Here is a 19498-nt window from a genome sequence, read left to right as displayed (position 1 = left end):
ACAGCATTATAAAGTATAATCCCAGCCACTTTATACTGGCAGTACGGTAATCCACTGAGATCCAGACGCACAGCAGCCATTACTACTGCATATAATGAAGTTTGTAAATCATAAATTGTGTGTGAATTTTCAAACGAGACAGGAGTTCCTTAGTATCATTACAGCTCGATCTGTAATCTGGAGCATCAGCTCCCTGTTGACAGATTTAAGGGATTGGGGTCATTGTGTTGGAGGATTAATGTGCATTAGTGGACCTCTATGGCACAGTCCTGATGATGTTGGCCATATGAGACAAGGTCACTTATTTCACGAGTCTGCTTTTCCAGAGGTGGAACACCTGGTTACAGATGGAGGATGGTGCAAATGGAAAAACAAAACAAACAACTATTTATTACCACAGTGTAACGCATAAAGAGTTTTTCCTTAATGCGCATATATAAAGTACTGTGAAAAAGTCTTCATGTGACCCCTCATTTATTTATATGTTGTTGGGTAAAAGGTGCAAACATACATGAAAATACAATACACAAGAGTTGAGGTCTGTGCTCTGGGGAGTCCAATCCATGACTCTTGTGTTCTGTTGTGTGTTTTTTATCCAGGTACAATTTTACTGAATTAGCGGTGCCACTGCCAATCAGACACTTTGCAGATGGTAATGCATGGTGGATCCAAAATCTGATATTACTTTTCTGCATTCATAATTAGTTTGAATGCTTGAAAAGCATTCACAGTATTGTTCTTCAGCCCATGAATTTGGACACGACCATAAATACTCACAGATGCCATTATTGATTGGTATTCAAACTGACTCTCAAATTTCCAAGCACCACCCGGACGCCTCATCTGTTTTTAACCCATCACTGAGCCCAACTGTCCTCATTCCGCTTTGCTCTCTGCTGTGGTAAGTACAATACACTCAGTGCTGGACTGTTTTATTTTTGTGTTGGTAAAAATACATGTCTGACATTTAAACTCACATGACAAGTCCTTTTAAAGTTCAGCAAAGTTAAAAGAAAAAAGAAAGATTAAAAAAGAATGACGTTTCTATGACTTAGGTTTATAAAATTTATTGTTAGCAGCAGTGCTAACGTTAGCAATGTTAGTAACAGTGCTAACATTAGCAACAATGCTAATGCTAGCAACAATGCTAACGCTAGCTATAATGTCTTAGCAGTTGTTACCTGCCAAGAAGAGTATTCCTGCGATAGTTATTGGTGTTCAGTGAGACAAAAGTAACAAATGAGCTTTGTTATTGCCAGTGTGGCTCACTTTTAACAGCAAGAGAGCTAGCGCTAGCTGCAGTGTTAACTCTAGCAGCAATGCTAAGGCTTGCAGAAGTATAACGCTCGCTGGAAGAATTTCCATGAGTTTCACAGTGTACCAACATGTGAACAAGCTGAGTGTGATTTTCCTCAGAGAAGACAGTGTGTCTGCAAAGACCAATGCTGATGGTGTCAAACAGGCAGGTCAACATGTTCCTGCACATGTACAACAGGTATCTTATGCTGATGCTGTGAATGAATGAATGCTTTATTGGCCATATGCAGGTTGCCCCGCAGAGGAATAGGCAGAAACAGTGAACCTTGAAAACCAGCCCTCTGTAACACATGTCTGTGCAGCCAGGCTCATCCTAAATATGAAGACTCTAGAAACAGTCAGTGCATATGCAACTCACTCATATTTCTTGCTTTGATTCATGCGAATGAAAACTTGACTACGGCTGACCTTAATCTGGTCTTGGATAAAGGTGATATGATGTACAAAGAGGCCAAGAAAAGATTTCCAAAAAATATTCATTTGGCAACCGATGAGCTTCCAGACAAAGTTGATGATCGCAGGTCTATATAACATGTTGACATGACACAGCCTTCCCGGTATGGGACATATGAAGAACCTCCAGAGGAAACAGTAGATACATTTCTGATCTTAGAAGCAGGACTGAGCTGCCTGTTGTCAGATGTGCAGTATGCCTTACTGATTATGAGTGGATTGTGTATCGCAGTGTTCAGATCCAATTCAGGCAAATATGGTTTCTTTGATCCACACTCCAGAACACCCAGTGGTCTTCCTCTACCACTATGGTCACGTAATCGTGGTACAGCAGTGATGGTGAAATTCTCACTCCTCAGTGACATGATTAAGAGGCTCCAAGATTCTTATGAAGGGATTGAGATATCACCCTCTTGTACCTATGAACTGAAGCCTGTGCAGTTCTACCTTAGAACTTTTTACTGTTTTTTTTTTTAAACATTAGCCACTTTTTTCCTTTTCATTTTTTTCAGTTATCGTGATGTATGCAAAGACCAGAACATAAAACGGTGATGTAGACTACAGAAGGCTATATGCCTTTTAACAGATATTCTTAGCATACAAATAACACAATGTGACATACTTCTTAATTATAAGGGCTCTGCTTATGTTAACTAAGCCATAAGCACCTGTGCGAATTTCACATCTTTGCAGCACCGTAGCAGGTACACTGACCGCTAGCCACACAGTTTTACACTCTTGCATTCATGTGCTCTTTGTACACTCTTGGCTAATTAACTGTGACGTTTACATTACAAGTTATTAACACAGAGAGCATTGAAAAACGTATAAGTCTTACATGCATGTTCGGGTTTACAATTTTCTCTCAGTTGCCCCGTGCCATGTTATGAGCTCCCCGTGACTCCGTGGGATCCGAAGCTGCAGCACTTACTCTGTTCCTGGCATGCATGAATTCAGAGTTAAAAATATGTGGCACCTCCTACTGCACGGAGTGTGTGATATCAAGAAAGACGTCTTAAGAGCTTAAAAGAATATGATTGGACTTCTTTAACCTATCAAGACCTTCCCTTCTTTCACGTTTTTAACACTAACATGCATAAGATGACCGAGGGCCTACACAAACATCAAGATTATTTTTAATTCACAGGCTCAAGGGAAATATATAAAACATCAGGTTTTTGTGTTTGTCCTATTTAATCGAATGGACATTATCGTGTCTCGTAAAACTCTCTCTCTGTGTGCAGGTGTGTTTGTGTGTGTAATTTCAGAATGGCTTCATCAAAACCTCATCGCAATACCAGTGAGCCATACAAGAGGCTGCCACCCCTAACGGTGAAAGTGGTGTATCTTAAAGAAACCCCTAAAGTCACTGGCTGGCATTTCTCTGATGGAAGTGCAAGGCCCAAAGCTGTCCACAATAATACAAGTGCGGCAGTATGTGACGGGACAAATGTGTTCAGATTTGTTATATTTGAAAGCTTGGCCTCCCAAATTAAAGAGGGTAAAACATATACAATTAGAAATTTTAGAATGACCACATTTGGAAGCACAAGAACAATGCTTTCCAGTAAGGACACGGCAGTGTAAGTCAGTGTGCCCATCCAGGTCAGTCAGCAGCTGGAGGACGAAGCAAGGCTGCTTCTGGAGCCACCTACCACCTCGATCTCACTAACCAACATCAGCCAGTCACAGATGATGTATGTGACAGTGAAGGGATGGGTAACAGCTGTAAGTGTTAGGAGTTGGGTTCTGGTTATGTGGTGTTTTTGTCTGTATGTGTTTTTGGGTGCCTCCCTTTTAGTATAGGTAGGCGGGGCAGTAAGTCATTGAACCTGGCACACCTGTTACTCATCAGATGCATTCTTCTGAAGTGTTCTTTAGGAGCTACGTGACAGAAGTTTTTGGAGAGTCTGTAATTCTGCCCCTGCCTGCTGGAGCCGTTGGATTATTTCTGGTGACTGTAAGGAGTTTTGTTTCCTCCCTAGGATTTCGCCTCGTCTGGTTTGTTTTCTGTCTGGAGGTTTTGGCAATAAACAGTACCAAGTAAGCTCTCCAACTCTCTGTAAAGTTTACTTTAAGCTTTTCTCGGTTATCGGGCAAGACCCTCCTAATTCTCACGTCCCTCTTCCTTTTTTTAGATCGAGTGCATTACTTGTGTGTGTTTCCGTCACCTGCACGTCCTGGCTCTGCGTCCCCATTCATACGCTGTTGTATATACTTTGTCCTTGTTAATACCTCCCCATCGCTGTAAATAAACTGTCTTCACAGCAACTCTGCCTCCGTGCGTTCTGCTCCCTGGGTCCATCTGCATTTGCCATAACAGTAAGTTTCCCCACATTAATTTACTACTAACACATTTAGATGTAGCTTAAGGTTTTATACGTTTTGTTTTTACTGTTCCAAGTTAAAGCTAACACACCAATTTTAGGGCACTTTCAAAACAAAAATCATATAAATGAAAATCAGAGTATGACAACAGAAAGAGGATAGTTCTTTTGAGATTTAAAGCATGGAGAGCGAAATTTTAACTATATACAAGTTAAAATGGGACACGGTTATCTGCTGCAATATGCAGATTTGTGTCCATTTTTTAAAATAATTGTCCTTCTCTGTCACATTTAGATGGAACCCTTGAAAAAAAACTGAAAGGGAACGGGGGCAATATTGGATCACCTGTAGAGATCACTCATTTGAAAGGAAACAACTCGCACTCATATGGCTTTGCACTTCACACATCAGCATTTACTGTGGTTAAGGTCGGTAAATTACTTTATGCAGTGTCTTCATGCTTTTAGTACTGGTCTTAAACTGGCCATGAAGTTCTTTTTCTTTTCTTTTTTTTTTTTTTATTATCTACAGCCTGGAAGTGGGATCCATGAGATTAAACCAAGAGGTTACAGAACCATTGGCCAAGACCAAGAGGTCCTGGACTCGGATGACATTCCACATAGTGTCATCTGCTGTATGGCTAAAGGTGTTCCCAGACATCCTCCCTTCAGTGATCCTGCTAAATTACGAACATGGCACCGTAACAGACATTCTGATGCCAGAGGAGTAACGTCCTTTATTATTTTCCCAGCATTTCTATTTATTTAGTTATTTATCTAATGTATTTTTTTAATCTTTTGTTTATCTTTAAGTAATTAGTTAAAGATGAAAATTAAATAGGTTGAAGAAAAAAAAAAATCAGTTAATTAGTTCAGTGTTTTGTGGGGGTTTGTTAATCCTGAATGTTTTAAATGCTTTGCAAACTTGGAGAGTCTTATTTAATTTAATTAAAAAATGTATTTACATTTACTTCAAATGATTTGAGGGGGCAACACTAAATTAGTAAATTCCAACTGAAGAAAATGGAGAAAGATGAGGAGGAGAATAAAAGTTTTTACTGTGATTGCATTCCTGTTTTGAGCGAAGTTCCTTGTTTTTACTGTTATTAGAAGCATCTTGAGTCTGTATTGGTTTCCAAGTCATCACTCTTCAGAGTGTTTGTTTGTGTTTCAGTGAATTAGTTTAGTAAAAGCAGACTGCATTGTGCCATGATCGCTGCTAAGAAGATGTTGATGACCCCACACAGACTGTTTTTCACACTGTTCTCTGGCAAGAGGCTGCTGTCCATCGCTTGAGCCTTATTTTACTGACTTCCTGCCTGACAAGAAGTCACTGATCTACACACCCAGCAGATCAGAGTAGACGTCAAGATGTTCTGGTTTTTCTTTCAAGAATGTAAGATTCTTGAGTTTAGACACTTAAAATGAATAATCCCACTTTTGTAGTGATAAAAAGAATATTTCAATATGCATTCAGATGTATTCTTTTGTTATTAGTCAGGTTTTTTTTTTAAGGTACAGTAGAAAAGCATATAAAGATGTGATCATCTTTATATGCTTTTCTACTGTACCTTAAAAAAACTTTAAGGTACTACTTAAGGTACTTTAAGGTACCTACTTTCTAACTATTCAACTTTCAACAGTTCTGCACTTTTGTTTTCAGATAAATTTTTTTTTCCATCTCATTCAACATTTTTAACTTAAAATTCAGCAATTAATTCATTTCAGTGCATACCTTCAGATTTCAGCATTCACACTGCAGTTTCTTCAGTAAATGCACTTTCTAGTTCCAATCAATTTTTTTTTTTTTTTTTTTTATTCCACTGTGACTCGTTGGCCACTAATTTCTGGACCAGTTCTTGTGTAATTTTCTCTGTTACCTTTTGAGAATGGATTATTGACAGTCATCAGGTCTTTGAAGGAGTTCTTAAGGACATGACTGTCAGATACAGCTCTGAAACATGCCGGTGTCCAAAGAAAGCTTTGAAAGACGTCTTGGAAAATCTTGGAAAACTATCGCTCAAGACAGGTTGGAAATGTAAGAAAATATAAATGAGTGTTGGTTAAAGACTTTTCCACAGTTTTATAATAAAGAAAAAAAACGTTTATGTTTTTAAACTAAATAACTTTTGTTCTTGTTCTTCTAAAACATAGGTGTCAAACTCCGCTTAATTACATTTGGCCCGCGAAGCCAATGCTAAATTATTAGAGCTGGCCTACTTGTCATGGGCTGGGTCTGTGACCCAGTGTTTGAGTTCTTATATGTATCTTTTGTATTCATTTGTGCCCTAGTTTAGCTCACCTAGTTAATTTCTAGATTGCTGTATAGTCTTGTTCCTTAGTTGTTTAAGTCATCTCCCCCTGTACTAAGTCTCCCTGGTTCATGCGTCATGTCTGCGTGGTTATGTTAGTTCATGTCATGTCTAATCTCCATGTTTCCTGTTTTACTTTGAAAGTCTGTATTCAATGTCAGTGTATTTAGTGTCACCTCTCCTGTCCTGTCGTTAGGTTCATGTGTGTCAGCTGTGCTCCCATGTGTGGCCACTTCCCCTGATCATCCCTGATGTGTATTTAGTCTCTGTGTTTCATGTAGTCTGTGTCGCGTCATCTGTGTTCCCACCCTCCATGTTGTCACAGCCAGGCTTAGTATTCATAGTTATGGTTTCCTGTGTCTTCATAGTTTTTCCTAGTTTTACTTTCCCAGTTTAGTCATAATTTAGTTTGTCACTGCGTTTCTGCCTTATCTGCACTCCTTGTCACCGGCCACAATAAAGGCTCGCTTTCAGTTAAGTTTACTCCAGTCTACTCTCGTGTGTTCGCACCTGGGTCCACCACACACACCACCGCACGGTCTGCCTCCTCAGATCGTGACACTACTGGTATTATACAGCTAATATATATATTGTTTAGTATTAAGCTTTAATTGTTCCATATTCAGTTTTTCAGCAAAACTTGTTTGAGTCCATAAGAAGAGATTCATTCTTAAATCTGGAGGAAGGTTTTTTTTTTTGTTTTGTTTTGTTTTTTTTTGTTTTTTTTTCAGTAAATATTAATGTTAGCCCGCAACCTTGTTCCAGTTTTGAATTTTGGCCCACTGTGTATTTGAGTTTGACACCCCTGTTCTAAAATAAAGCCTTCAAATGTTAATTAATTTAATACTAAAAAATTATGCTTCAATAAAGGCACCATCAGCTAAGCTAGTTTTAGATTTCACAGCTAAACACTAGTGATGTGCGATACCAGTGATTTCCTTTCCGATCCAATACCAAGTAATATTCAGGGTGGTGATCCGATACCGATACTTTGTACAAAAACTTATTTTATTTATTGTATCTCAAATTATAGCATCATAATGATTACAGGACATCAGATTACTTGTTCTTATCACTTAATAATGCAGAGTTCATCATATAGAAATAAAAAAACCTGAAGTTGTGCGCTATTTGAACACCTGCCTGCCTGCAGCACTAAAGGACTCCGTGAGAGACGTCTGTCTCGCCCTAGCAGCACCTGTCCCTGTCCTTCTCTTCATTTCGCCTCAACATACGCTCGTCATATTCTGTGATATGATTTACTCTGAGGTGTTTGACAAGGTTAGTGATGTTGCCACAACCATACATGCCAACCCTGCCGATTTTTCCGGGAGAATCCCGAATTTCAGTGCCCCTCCCGAAAATCTCCCGGATTTCTCCCGATTTTCCACCCAGACAACAAAATTGAAAAACCATATCGCAGAATTCATAGCGTGGCCCAGCCAATTCCAGTTTACAACAATGACGGCAGCTACTTAGTTTTAATATGACTCTTATTTCTCTTTCTGGGTTGCAAAAAAACTTTATTTTATTTTAAACATATTTTCAGGTGAGAATGTAGCTGTGTAAACTTCAAATATCTGAGACGATCGACACATCGTTTTCAAACCCCCGCGGTCTTTCGCTACTCGGGTTAAACATGATATAGAAGTCACTTTGATAACTTAAAAATTTTATTGTTTGGCTTTTTCAGTGTTTTATTTGTTCGTGAGTAAATCGGTTTGGCTGAGATTAAAGTTATTAGATTAAATTAAATTTAACTTTATTAATCCCTCGGGAGGGTTCCTCCGGGTTTTTCACACAGCTGAATAACTGATTAAAAAGAAGTGTGAGACGGTCTAGAGTTTACGCCAGCACCCGGTTATATTTTAGATAGCAAGGAGCAGACGACAGAGTTTCATTCCACCGAGGGAGCTCATGACGTACTACTAGAGCTGGGCGATATAAGATTTTTTCATATCACGATATGTTTTTTTCATTTCAGGCGATCACGATATCTATCACGATATAAGCCAAATAACTATATTTGTAAGATTTAAATGTGCTGTTGCTCACAAGTAAAATGTGAAATAATCAGCAGCTTGTTTTTATTTAAATATTTATTTCCCATAATAAGTTCAACAGGGTAGATGTACTTAAGGAACATGAAACTTTTTCAGATAAATAAAGGCAAATATTGCAAACTACACAAAAGGCAGCCGCTAAAGCGTTTAAGTTTCAAAATAGAACAAACGAAACAGACTACTAAATTGTCAATTCCACTTAGAAACAAAATATTAATTCTAAAAATAAATCTTAGTTTGTTTTACAGAAGAACAGACAAAACTGACTAACTTTTGTCAATATCAAATAAACTGAGAACTAAAAGGAAATTCTCAATCTCTCCTTGTTGTATAGCTTAGCTTTTCAAACAGTTTTAACAGTTACTTTAGTCTGACAAAAGCCGAATGACGAATTAGCGCTTCCAGTCAGAGACTGAGGCTACGTCCACACGTACACGGGTATTTTTGAAAACAGATTTTCCGTTTTCGTTTTAAAAAATAATCCCGTCCACACATAAAGGGGGAAATGAAGGAAAACGCTGCTATGAACATGCCAAAGCAGCAGGTGGCGCTCGATTCCTAACCGTGCAGAAATGTTGGCCAATCAGAAGTCTAGAAGCCTCGGTGGGAAAAAGTAAACAAAGCTGGGGCATAGAAGCAGAACCGTGTCGTATGTGTGGAGGGACAGTAACTGTGTGTATATGTAAGCATTTAAACACTGCAGAGAGTAGAATTAACAGTATTGTAGAAATTCATTTCACCGAAACAATAACGTGGCGCACAGTGTGACGTCAAAAAATGCGCACACCTTTGACGCTGCGTTTTCTCCGTTTTTCTAGTCCACACGTAAATGCAAAAACGGAGTTTTCAAAAATATCCACCCTGGCCGGAGTTTTTAAAAATCTTCGTTTTCAGTGACCAAAAACGCCGTTTACGTGTGGACAAAAGGTGCAAACGCATAGCAAAATCTGCATTTTCAAAAATACCCGGGTACGTGTGGACGTAGCGCATGCACCAGTTTATTGTATTTCCAGACTTGCTTTCAGCACAATTTACAGTGCACGCTACTCTGTTTTTTGTCAGACTTGAAATAGCCGAAATACCTTCACACTACGGAACTTCTATGGCTCTTCCGTTCGACAATCTCTCCGGCGTTGGAACCATCATCTGTTTTCTCTTCGGTAACCTTCGGTCATGCTCGGTTGATTTTTCTAGTCGGCACACTCATTTCCTCCATTACCCGGGCGGTACGGTGGCTGGCTGCTTCCCAAACAAATACAGTACACATGTGCAGCTTGGCACTTGTGCTGTACGTAACAAGTCACGTGACGTAATGCTGCGGCTGTGATTGGTTCGGCTCTGCGCTACTTAATTAGGATTGGCCGTTCTTTTTTTTATTTTTATTTTTTTATTAAGAGGACAAGAGCGGCAAGGTCTATCGCGATAGTTTAATTTTTCTATCGAGAAAAAGTTATATCGCGATACATATCGTTATCGTTCTATCGCCCAGCTCTACGTACTACCCGGCTTTCTTTAGACCGCGAAGGCCAGGTCCTCAGGTGGAAGCAGCCTCTGAATTTTCCCTCGCTGTTTCCGGGCCGGCCAATAATAACGGTGACATTTAAGAATTTTATCCGATAAATAAACACTGCAAAATGTATTTATCACCCCCCCAACAGCCCTTTTGAATGTCTCCCTAATTCTCAAGGTTGGCAAGTATGCCCACAACACCTCACTTTTTTGCCACATGTATGGCAAACCACGTCTCAGCTGTTTGTGGAGGTAAAATAGTTCACACAATTACGCTCAGCTATTGTTGTGCGTGTGCACGCCAGGGCCTGCGAGACATTTATACAGCCGTATTTCGCACATGACTATGAAAGACGGAAGAGGAAGTAGTTCCTTTGAATGTAGACAATCCGAATGTTATAGTTTCTTTCCATTGTGTCCCTGTTAATGATAAACTACAAATTTACCCTAAATTACTAAAATATCGATATTTTAATGTGAGAATCGATTCTAGAACATAAATGATTGGTATCGGAGGAATCGATATTTCAGGATCGATCCGCACATCACTACTAAACATTTTAAACTGAGTCCTCAGCTGAAGTTCTGTAAACTCATGGGGCAAAGGGGACTTTCTATTTAACTTTTCAATTTTAAACAGGTTAAAATGATTTGCCATAGTTGAAAGACTTTCCTCAGCCTCTTAACAAAGCAGATGAGTGCTAAAGAAGTACTGGAATATGAACATAAGCATAAAGGTAGACAAAAGAGACAGGCACACACAGACATCAGTCTTATGATGAATAAGGAGATGAGAGAGATAACTCGTATCACAGGTGGAGGGGAGCTCAAACTGCATGGCAGCTCATTAAGACAAAGTACCTTGTGCTTTCCTGCTATACTCATCGCTGTCGTTGCTTGTCATCAGACTGTCAGCGCTCAGCGTGCATCAGAAGATAATGTCACTAATTTTACAAAGAAGGGAACTAAAGACAGAAAAGAAGCTCTCTGTGTTAATGAGACAGATTTTAGAAAACAACTTTGTCAGAACAAAAGAAGAAGTCCTATTTTAGAAAAGAGAAATTTCAGCAAGATGAAACCGTGTACAGACAACAGGTAAACAATTTTGGTCATAATAACTTTTATTTTTGATGTCTTTTGAGTAAGAAGGCATTAAACAACATATAGTTTATAACTAAACGCCTAAGTAACAAGAAAAGTACAAACTAGGACAGGAGGAAACTGACAGGAGGCAAGCTGGGATACAGAAGATGGGATGACTCATTACTGCATGACTGTCTGCTCCTTAGAAACTGTTTAAATTTTTAAATGATCAAACTATGTTTTTTTTCTGTTGTTGTTGCTGCGTGGTGAGGCAATTGTGCAAAATATTTTCCAAGTAAGACTTTGTAATTCTCCACAGACATTAAGCCAGATCATTGTGAGATTTCATGAGTTCATTATGAGTATGAGGAGCTTGGTCTTGTTTCCCTGTTAATGTATGAATGAAATAGTTCTCCTGAGATTGCTACATTTGTGAGACCATGACAATAGTCAATAGCCATTTTAGTCAATGTGAAGCTTGATGTGGAGCTCACAGCAGTGTTTTCAGCTACTATGAATGCTGCCATAGTAACAGTGACAGTGTGATGATAAGCAAGTGTAATGTTTATCACCTTCACCATTTTTATGTTTGGCACGTTGGCAAAAAAGTACAGCTAAGGCTGATTCATGATTCATTGTAAGGTATGTACAAATTCTGATTTATGTTTATTATTGTTTGAAATTGACATGAGCGCTTAAATTTATCATGAAAATATGCCAGATTTAGCCACACAAGCTATTTTTTTGTCTGTAGTTCCTGGTGGTTTGATCGAAGACAGAAATGTAATTAACATAACACACATATTTTATAGATTTAAAGAAAGAAGTAAAGCATGTCATGTTGTGGGTGTATGTGCCACCTGATAGTACTTTTCCTGAGGGCTGTTCTACTGTTCCCCCTAGAAGGTGCTCTGTTAAATGTAGATTATTTTGATTTTGGTGAAAGTTGAGAGTTTTTTATGTTCTTTTTTTAGACCATATAGAATATCTGTAAATTTAATAAACCATATCTTGTTTAAATTTTTGTAATGATGAAACAAATTTGACTTTTTATGCAACAATTTCAAGGCCTGCTTAAAGTCTTTTTATTGACTGTAGTCCAGCTTGTGTTAGTGAGAGAATAGTTCATATGACAGGGAATCATGGCATTGATTTACATTTTTGAGGCTTTAGTCGTTAAATTGTTTCTAATATATTTGACCCTATTGACTCTATCAATGCTTCATTCATCCAATATACATCCTTTGCTCTTGAATGTTTAAGAGAAGAAAATATTATATGAATTTTAGAATCAGTCACTTCTCTAAAAGTCAGCATCTGACTTTGAGCCTTAAAAAATCTAAAGTCAGCTTTAGTATTTAGAATAATTTAAGTCAGCTTTAACGTTTTGATGAAAAAAAAAAGGCTGTTGTTGCCACTATAATTTGATCACGATTCACACTTCTCCCGTTTTGTTAAACCACAGGCATTGTATTTCCCTGCCAGGGGTGGATCCAGAGAAATTTTCTTAGGGTGGCATGAGGGTGGCAAAGAAATCAAATGGCGTGGCAAAATCAAAGCCCCTTTTTTTTTCAAATACATATGCAGGTGGTTATATATGATTATAATGATTCAAATGCAGTAAGTATACACGTTTTTCATATAAATATAGTCTATCCGGTTGTTCAGTCTGACGTCACTAGCCGTGTCTGGGTCTAAACTCCGCTGCAGGTCCATATATCAAACGATCACTATGGCATTACTGAGAGTTGAAAAACTGTCTAAAGTCTTTCATCTTTAATAAAATGATCAGCGTTCTGCTCTACCAGGTGTAACAATTGAGTTTAACATCCAGGCATCCATGAAAACGGAATTTATGACATTTAACGGAGTTAGAAGTTAGCAGGGAGTTAGCTCGCTAGCTTCTATCTAAATACAATATAGCATGTCCTGACTGCGGGGTTTTGGAAACAAATTAAAACGTACAGCTCTGTTATCACTTCCAGCATAAATGAAGACAGAAAACTAAACAGCAGTGACGTTTGTAAGGTTACTGAAGTTTGGCTAGCTGTTATATAATGATGTGCTACGTGACCGCTAGCGACACAGCTATGTTAGCATAATATAAACAAGCTAACTTTTTTTCCTCTCGATAAAAGTTTATGTGAGTGTTCTCGGTGGTCAGGAACAAATGTAATCGCATGGCAGGATGCTGTAAAACAGGGGTGCTCACACTTTTTCCGCATGTGAGCTACTTATAAAATGACCAAGTCAAAATGATCTACCCACTACAAAAATCCAAAACATATACTTATTTATAAATATATTGAGGATTCTTTATATCTACAATGTATATACATGCATAACCGCAATATCCAATATTTCACAACACAATTAACTATGTAAATTTTTTGTCATTACCTGAGTTTACTCTGATGACTTGCACTGAATTGAATCAGCCAGGGATGCATAGTCCGGACAGTAGCTGCTGACGGCCAGGTTTAAGAGAAAAAACCGAGAGCTAAAAATTGGAGTTAACTCGCTGACTAGCTTGTCAGTTTTACTACACTTCACGCCGCTGTTTGCGCATGCGCAGCGACCTAAGCGTCAGAAAAAATCTGCTGTCATCTGACTGGCTTCCCTGTATCAATCAAGTGACGGGATGGATGATAGGCTGGCATCTATTTTTTTAATGCCATGCGATCTACCAATACTACCTTTGCGATCGACTGGTCGATCGCGATCGACGTATTGAGCACCCCTGCTGTAAAAGGACCAAACTTCAGCCAGGAGAACAACTGAGATAATCCATCCACAATACGAGGTTAGTCATTCATATACTGCTGCATGGGCTGGGCTGTAGTTACATCCTAAGGTATTAAAAACTGAGCTTAAATAAATGATTAGCGGTAATAAAAGCCGAGGGAGGTCAACAGGGATCACTGACTATTTTACGAGCTTTTTGAGATCAAATAGAAGAAAATACATAACATTAAACATGTTAACAACACAAAAGCCATATTAAACGCAGACTACTTTAGGCCCGGAAGTAGGATTCGTCGCGTCATCACTGAACAACCGGATAAGGTGTGCCAGCGAAAAAAAAGTTTGTCCAACAAAAGACAGAACAGCGCAGTAAACCTGCAGGCCTGACAACAGGAGGTGTAGCACTCCGCTGGTTTTCGACTTTGTGACAGTGTTTAAGTTGCAAATGTGCCTCTGTAACATTCATTAGTGCCCTCTAGTGATGGGATTTCCAGCTCTTTCAGCTCCGAACCGGCTCTTCAGGTTGTTTTGTTGCTTTAATTAATTTATTATTAACAATAATATAAAATTATGCACAAAAGGAATTACTAATGTAAAAAAAGTGGTTTTATTTATATATGTTTATATATAAATATATGCGGTGGCCCCTAGAGACAAAGCACGTACAAACTCCAAAACACATTTCTAGCGTTAACTGAACTTCCTAAACAGAGCTACCTAGATCACTTAAATTACACAATTGAAAGCATATGTGTATTGTTTGTGTATTTATAGACAAGCACTCACATATATTCAAATAATAAAAAAAAAAAAAAAGTTCATTTACCTGTTACTACCACACACCAAATCTGATCGTTGATACTTCCTGGCTTGTGTAGCCACTAGGTAACAAAAGCTCAACACTGCGCCTAGCATCCTGGAACACCTCTGTTGTCTTTTGTATGTGCTTCGGAGTTTGTACATGCTTCTGAGTTTTTATGTGTTTTGGAGTTTGTACGTGCTCCTGAGTTTTTATGTGTTTTGGAATTTTTACGTGTTTTGGAGTTTGTACGTGTTTCGGGGTTTGTACGTGTTTTGGAGTTTTTACGTGTTTTGGAGTTTGTACGTGCTTCGGAGTTGTTACGTCTTTTGGGGTTTGTACGTGCTTCAGGGTTTGTACGTGCTTTGGAGTTTGTATGTGTTTTGGAGTTTGTACGTGCTTTGTCTCTAAGGGCCACCATAAATATACTTTATTTATTCACTCCACATAAAATGTAATAAATAAATCATATAATACAAAAAACAACTATTTACATTTTAAACTTCTAACTATTTAAATGTTCAGCTTTTTCCTTTTAAACAAATTTAAAGTGAAACAACACAAAACACTGCAAACCACAACACAATTAAATATAAATTAAAATATGAAAACAAAAAGAAGATGCATATTCTCTGTCATATGGGCCTGCAGGAATAAGCTTTCTGAATCCGTTATCATCCACAACTGAAAATAGTTGTGGATGATTACTATACCTTTCTAGTGTGACATTATTGTCCCTGGCTCTCTTTCTCTCCGGCTCTGTTCCTGTGCTACTGCGAGTGTAACTACCGCCCCCTCTTCCCAGCGCAAAGCACAAGACTCGCGTGCAGAGTGAAGCAGAAAAAAGGGCAAGAGAGAGGGTGAGAGAAAGAAAAAAAAAAAACCCCATGACTCCCATTAAGGAGCCGGCTCGCGTTGTTCACTTCAAAGAGTCGGCCCTAAGAGCCGTTTAGGACACATCACTAGTGCCCTCACTGACACACAAAACAACTACACAAGACAACACAACACACTAAGTATACACTCCACACTAAACTCACAAATCGCCCACATCTAAAAACTCTCTCTCGCTCTGTCTCCTGCTGTTACTTCACTCCCAAAACTTTCCCTCTTCCTAAACAACCAAATCCCACGTGTTGACTTTTTTTTTAATTGGTCGACATGGTACATTTTTCCACCGATAGGAAAGAGGTGGCCTTTTCCCTTTCTTTACTGTTTTCGTGCTCTCCTTACAAAACGCTTAAAACACAGTATTTAGAAAAAAGCATGGCTGATATATATTATCATAACTCTGGATGTACTAGCCTGTAATTAAAATGTAAAAACTTTGAAGTCCGAACTTTTAATGTGGGCTGAAATAGAGACTCAGCGTGGCTGCAGCTTGTTGCCATGTCAGCTTACATCAGTCATGTGATTTGGAGGTGCAGTGTCCACAGAGGGTTAATATCACTCACCTTCCTTCCATGTCCAGAGTGTAACATCCAACCACCTGTGTAAAAAGCGAAATTCCCATTATATTGTTCAAAATGTGCTCTGGCACAATCATAAACATAGCTTGCTACTGAAAACAAGAAAAAAGCCGTCCTGCAATGGGCTGAACCATTTGTTAATGGTGGAGGGGGGAAACACTATGCAATATATTCAGTTTTAGCATTTATAGTCACCGTTGACTGTAACTACGCTCAAACTGTTAATGCTATCTTATTTTAATAAACAACACTGTCATATGGAAAACTGGGGTGGCACTTGGGGTGGCAAGGGATCATTTTAGGGTGGCACTTGCCACCCCATACCACCCTTCTAGATCCGCCCTGCTAACTTCTTTAAATTCTGCCAAGTTTCTCTTTGCTTTCCAGATAACATCAATAAAAATGCTTACTTGGCCTGAGCTGTTTTTTTACAACCTTATTTCTCAATGTAATAAAAAACCACCTGTCATCTGTGTTTTATTCTGGAGAGCCACCTTTAGGCATGGTTCCTTTGTTTCATAAGTAAACATAAGCATATTTCCATTTAACCAAAGTAAATAAACTTTTTGGCAAGTTTTACTTTTAAGTTGTCTGATATATACTTTTCTGTAATAAAGTTATGAAAGCATGACAATTATTATCCATGCTTTCATGAAAAAAAACCCCAGCAACAACCCTGTGCTCTTTACAGTTTATTTCAGTGATTGATTTTCGAGATTCATTTATTCACTCTTATACTGCTCATTAAATCTCCTTTTTGTACATTTTCTTAAAACCAGGATCATATTGTGGTCAGATAGCCCTTTAACACCTCTTTTAACTCTTTTTAAATGAATCTCTCCAATTTATATTAAAATCACCTAATGACCTCACTATTGTTAACACACTCTTTAATAAGAATATTCAGTTTATTATAAAACACTTTTTGTTGCAGATACTGATCTATAGATTTATAATTGCAGTGAAAGACAACTTTCAGCTGAGTATTAATTTGAGAACTGCACATTCCGAGTCATTAACATGACCATTGTATTTGTTTACAGCTTATACTGTTTTTAACATTGAAAAGGACTAAAATAATAAAACCTATTAAAATATAATAACAATGCACATTCAATATGTGAGCAGGGGAGTTTTCATATAGCCATCTCTACAATAAGAACATAAGGTCCAGGTTTGAGTCATACATAAGATGTTGTAATTGTTCCACATTAGGAAAGATGTTTTAATGTCCATCTAATAGTTACTGTACTTGGTCTAGCCTGAGAATCCCATAATCCGGTTGTTCAGTCTGACGTCACTAGCCGTGTCTGGACCTAAACTCCGCTGCAGCTCCATATATCAAACGATCACTATGGCATTACTGAGAGTTGAAAAACTGTCTAAAGTCTTTCATCTTTAATAAAATGATCAGCGTTCTGCTCTACCAGGTGTAACAATTGAGTTTAACATCCAGGCATCCATGAAAACGGAATTTATGACATTTAACGGAGTTAGAAGTTAGCAGGGAGTTAGCTCGCTAGCTTCTATCTAAATACAATATAGCATGTCCTGACTGTGGGGTTTTGGAAACAAATTAAAACGTACAGCTCTGTTATCACTTCTAACATAAATGAAGACAGAAAACTAAACAGCAGTGACGTTTGTAGGGTTACTGAAGTTGGGCTAGCTGTTATATAATGATGTGCTACGTGACCGCTAGCGACACAGCTATGTTAGCATAATATAAACAAGCTAACTTTTTTTCCTCTCGATAAAAGTTAACGTGAGTCTTCTCGGTGGTCAGGAACAAATGTAATTGCATGGCAGGATGCTGTAAAAGGACCAAACTTCAGCCAGGAGAACAACTGAGATAATCCATCCACAATATGAGGTTAGTCATTCATATACTGCTGCATGGGCTGGGCTGTAGTTACATCCTAAGGTTTTAAAAACTGAGCTTAAATAAATGATTAGCGGTAATAAAAGCTGAGGGAGGTCAAAAGTGATCACTGACTGTTTTAGGAGCTTTTTGAGATCAAATAGAAGAAAATACATAAACATGTTAACAACACAAAAGCCATATTAAACGCAGGCTACTTTAGGCCCGGAAATAGGATTCGTCGTGTCATCCCTGAACAACCGGATAGATGCCCACCACAGTTATTATGACGCATCCTCCAAACTGTGCAGGAATTCATTCATCTTACTCTCATGGCAGCACTAGAGCTAAATCAGCCACTCAGCATTGTGATAAGCCATCTCCTCCAGAACAATAAACTTCGCTACAAACATTTCATGGCTGTCCACCAGGGAGTTGGCATCGAAAATATCAGGAAGAGAAAGGAACTGTTTTGACAATGCTGTCAAAAGTACTAAATGAATAACTGCCATTCAGTTCAGAGAACCAGCAGATTTGATGATATAGTGATACTCATTCTTAATCCGTTTATCATTATCAGTACTGAAATCTCAGCATCTTTTGGTCAGCAGCAAGTCTCCAACTCTTATTAATGAAATAATATTTCATCTCTCTCACAGAATTCCAGAAAGTGTAGAATGAGTTCCAAAGTGCATTGAAACTGTTCTTGTGGTGACACTTTATGTTGTATTTTCATTAGACCAGTTGTAGCTCAGGTTAACTTTAATTTATTGTATTGATGTAGAAGGAAGTTCAGTGACCCCCAGCCTTGAAATGTATCTGATTTGTGACAGAGCGTTAGTAGCGTGAGTGAAAAGGCTCGTGGGAAGACCAATTATTGTCATATAATTGTCCATTTGCAGCATTCAAAGCCTAGCTTTCAGATCATTGACGCTATCTGGGGAGATTTCGTGGAGTGCTTCCTGAAGCAGCTTCAACAAGTTGGATTGGTTTGTCAGGCACTTGTTACATAACATACAATCATGCTGATCCCACAAGAGTCCAAAAGAGATGAGATTCAGCGACTGTGCCGGCCACTTCACCAGAGACAGAAACCCAGCTGGCTGCTCATTCTATAGTTCTCACATGTTTTGGATCAGTTGTTGTCCTCCAGACGGAAGCAGAGTGATAGCCTTCCTTGTTCCAGATCACTGATATATATCTTGTGTGAATCACCCACTGTGCAATCACCAAAGCACCCCAAACTATTACATTCATCTGCCATGCTTGAAAGATGGCGTCAAGCACTTCTGTAGCAACTTCTTATTTGTTTTGTGTCACACGAATGTTCCTGTTTTTAACCCAAACACCTGAAACAAAGATTTATCTGTTAATAAAACTTTTCTGCAATCTTCTTCTGTCTAATGCTTGTGTTGTTTTGCCTATCTTAATCTTTTCTTTTATGGCTTTTTTTTTCAATCCTTTGTCACATATGGCTTTCCTTTGCATCCAAGAGTCGCCTCTTCAATGTTGACATTAAGACTGGTGTTCTTTGCTGTCGCCATGTAATGAAGCTGCCAG

The 19498-nt window shown here is 38.5% G+C and overlaps 2 long non-coding RNA genes across 5 annotated transcripts; one reads left to right on the top strand and one right to left on the bottom strand.

Annotated features, from left to right (window-relative positions):
• Positions 1-571: 571 nt before the first annotated feature.
• Positions 572-5591, top strand: LOC309711880. Of its 4 annotated transcripts, none has more exons than XR_014278122.1 (4): positions 572-901; positions 3039-3813; positions 3909-4092; positions 4393-5591. It is a non-coding gene; the product is annotated as an uncharacterized lncRNA (long non-coding RNA). The 4 variants fall into 4 exon arrangements; XR_014278123.1 differs by having other exon boundaries at positions 572-3498; positions 3642-3813; XR_014278124.1 differs by having other exon boundaries at positions 572-3813; positions 4039-4092.
• Positions 5592-8490: 2899 nt separating this feature from the next.
• LOC309711881 lies at positions 8491-19400 on the bottom strand. The gene is made up of 2 exons (XR_014278126.1): positions 17330-19400; positions 8491-16097 (listed from the first exon to the last, which is right to left on the bottom strand). It is a non-coding gene; the product is annotated as an uncharacterized lncRNA (long non-coding RNA).
• Between the last annotated feature and the right edge of the window lie 98 nt (positions 19401-19498).

The sequence above is a fragment of the Aulonocara stuartgranti genome, assembly GCF_965226115.1.
Source record: "Aulonocara stuartgranti genome assembly, chromosome: 7".
NCBI classification, from domain to species: domain Eukaryota; kingdom Metazoa; phylum Chordata; class Actinopteri; order Cichliformes; family Cichlidae; genus Aulonocara; species Aulonocara stuartgranti.
The sequence above is the reverse complement of the archived record's forward strand: the minus strand, read 5'-3'. Positions and strand labels throughout refer to the sequence as shown.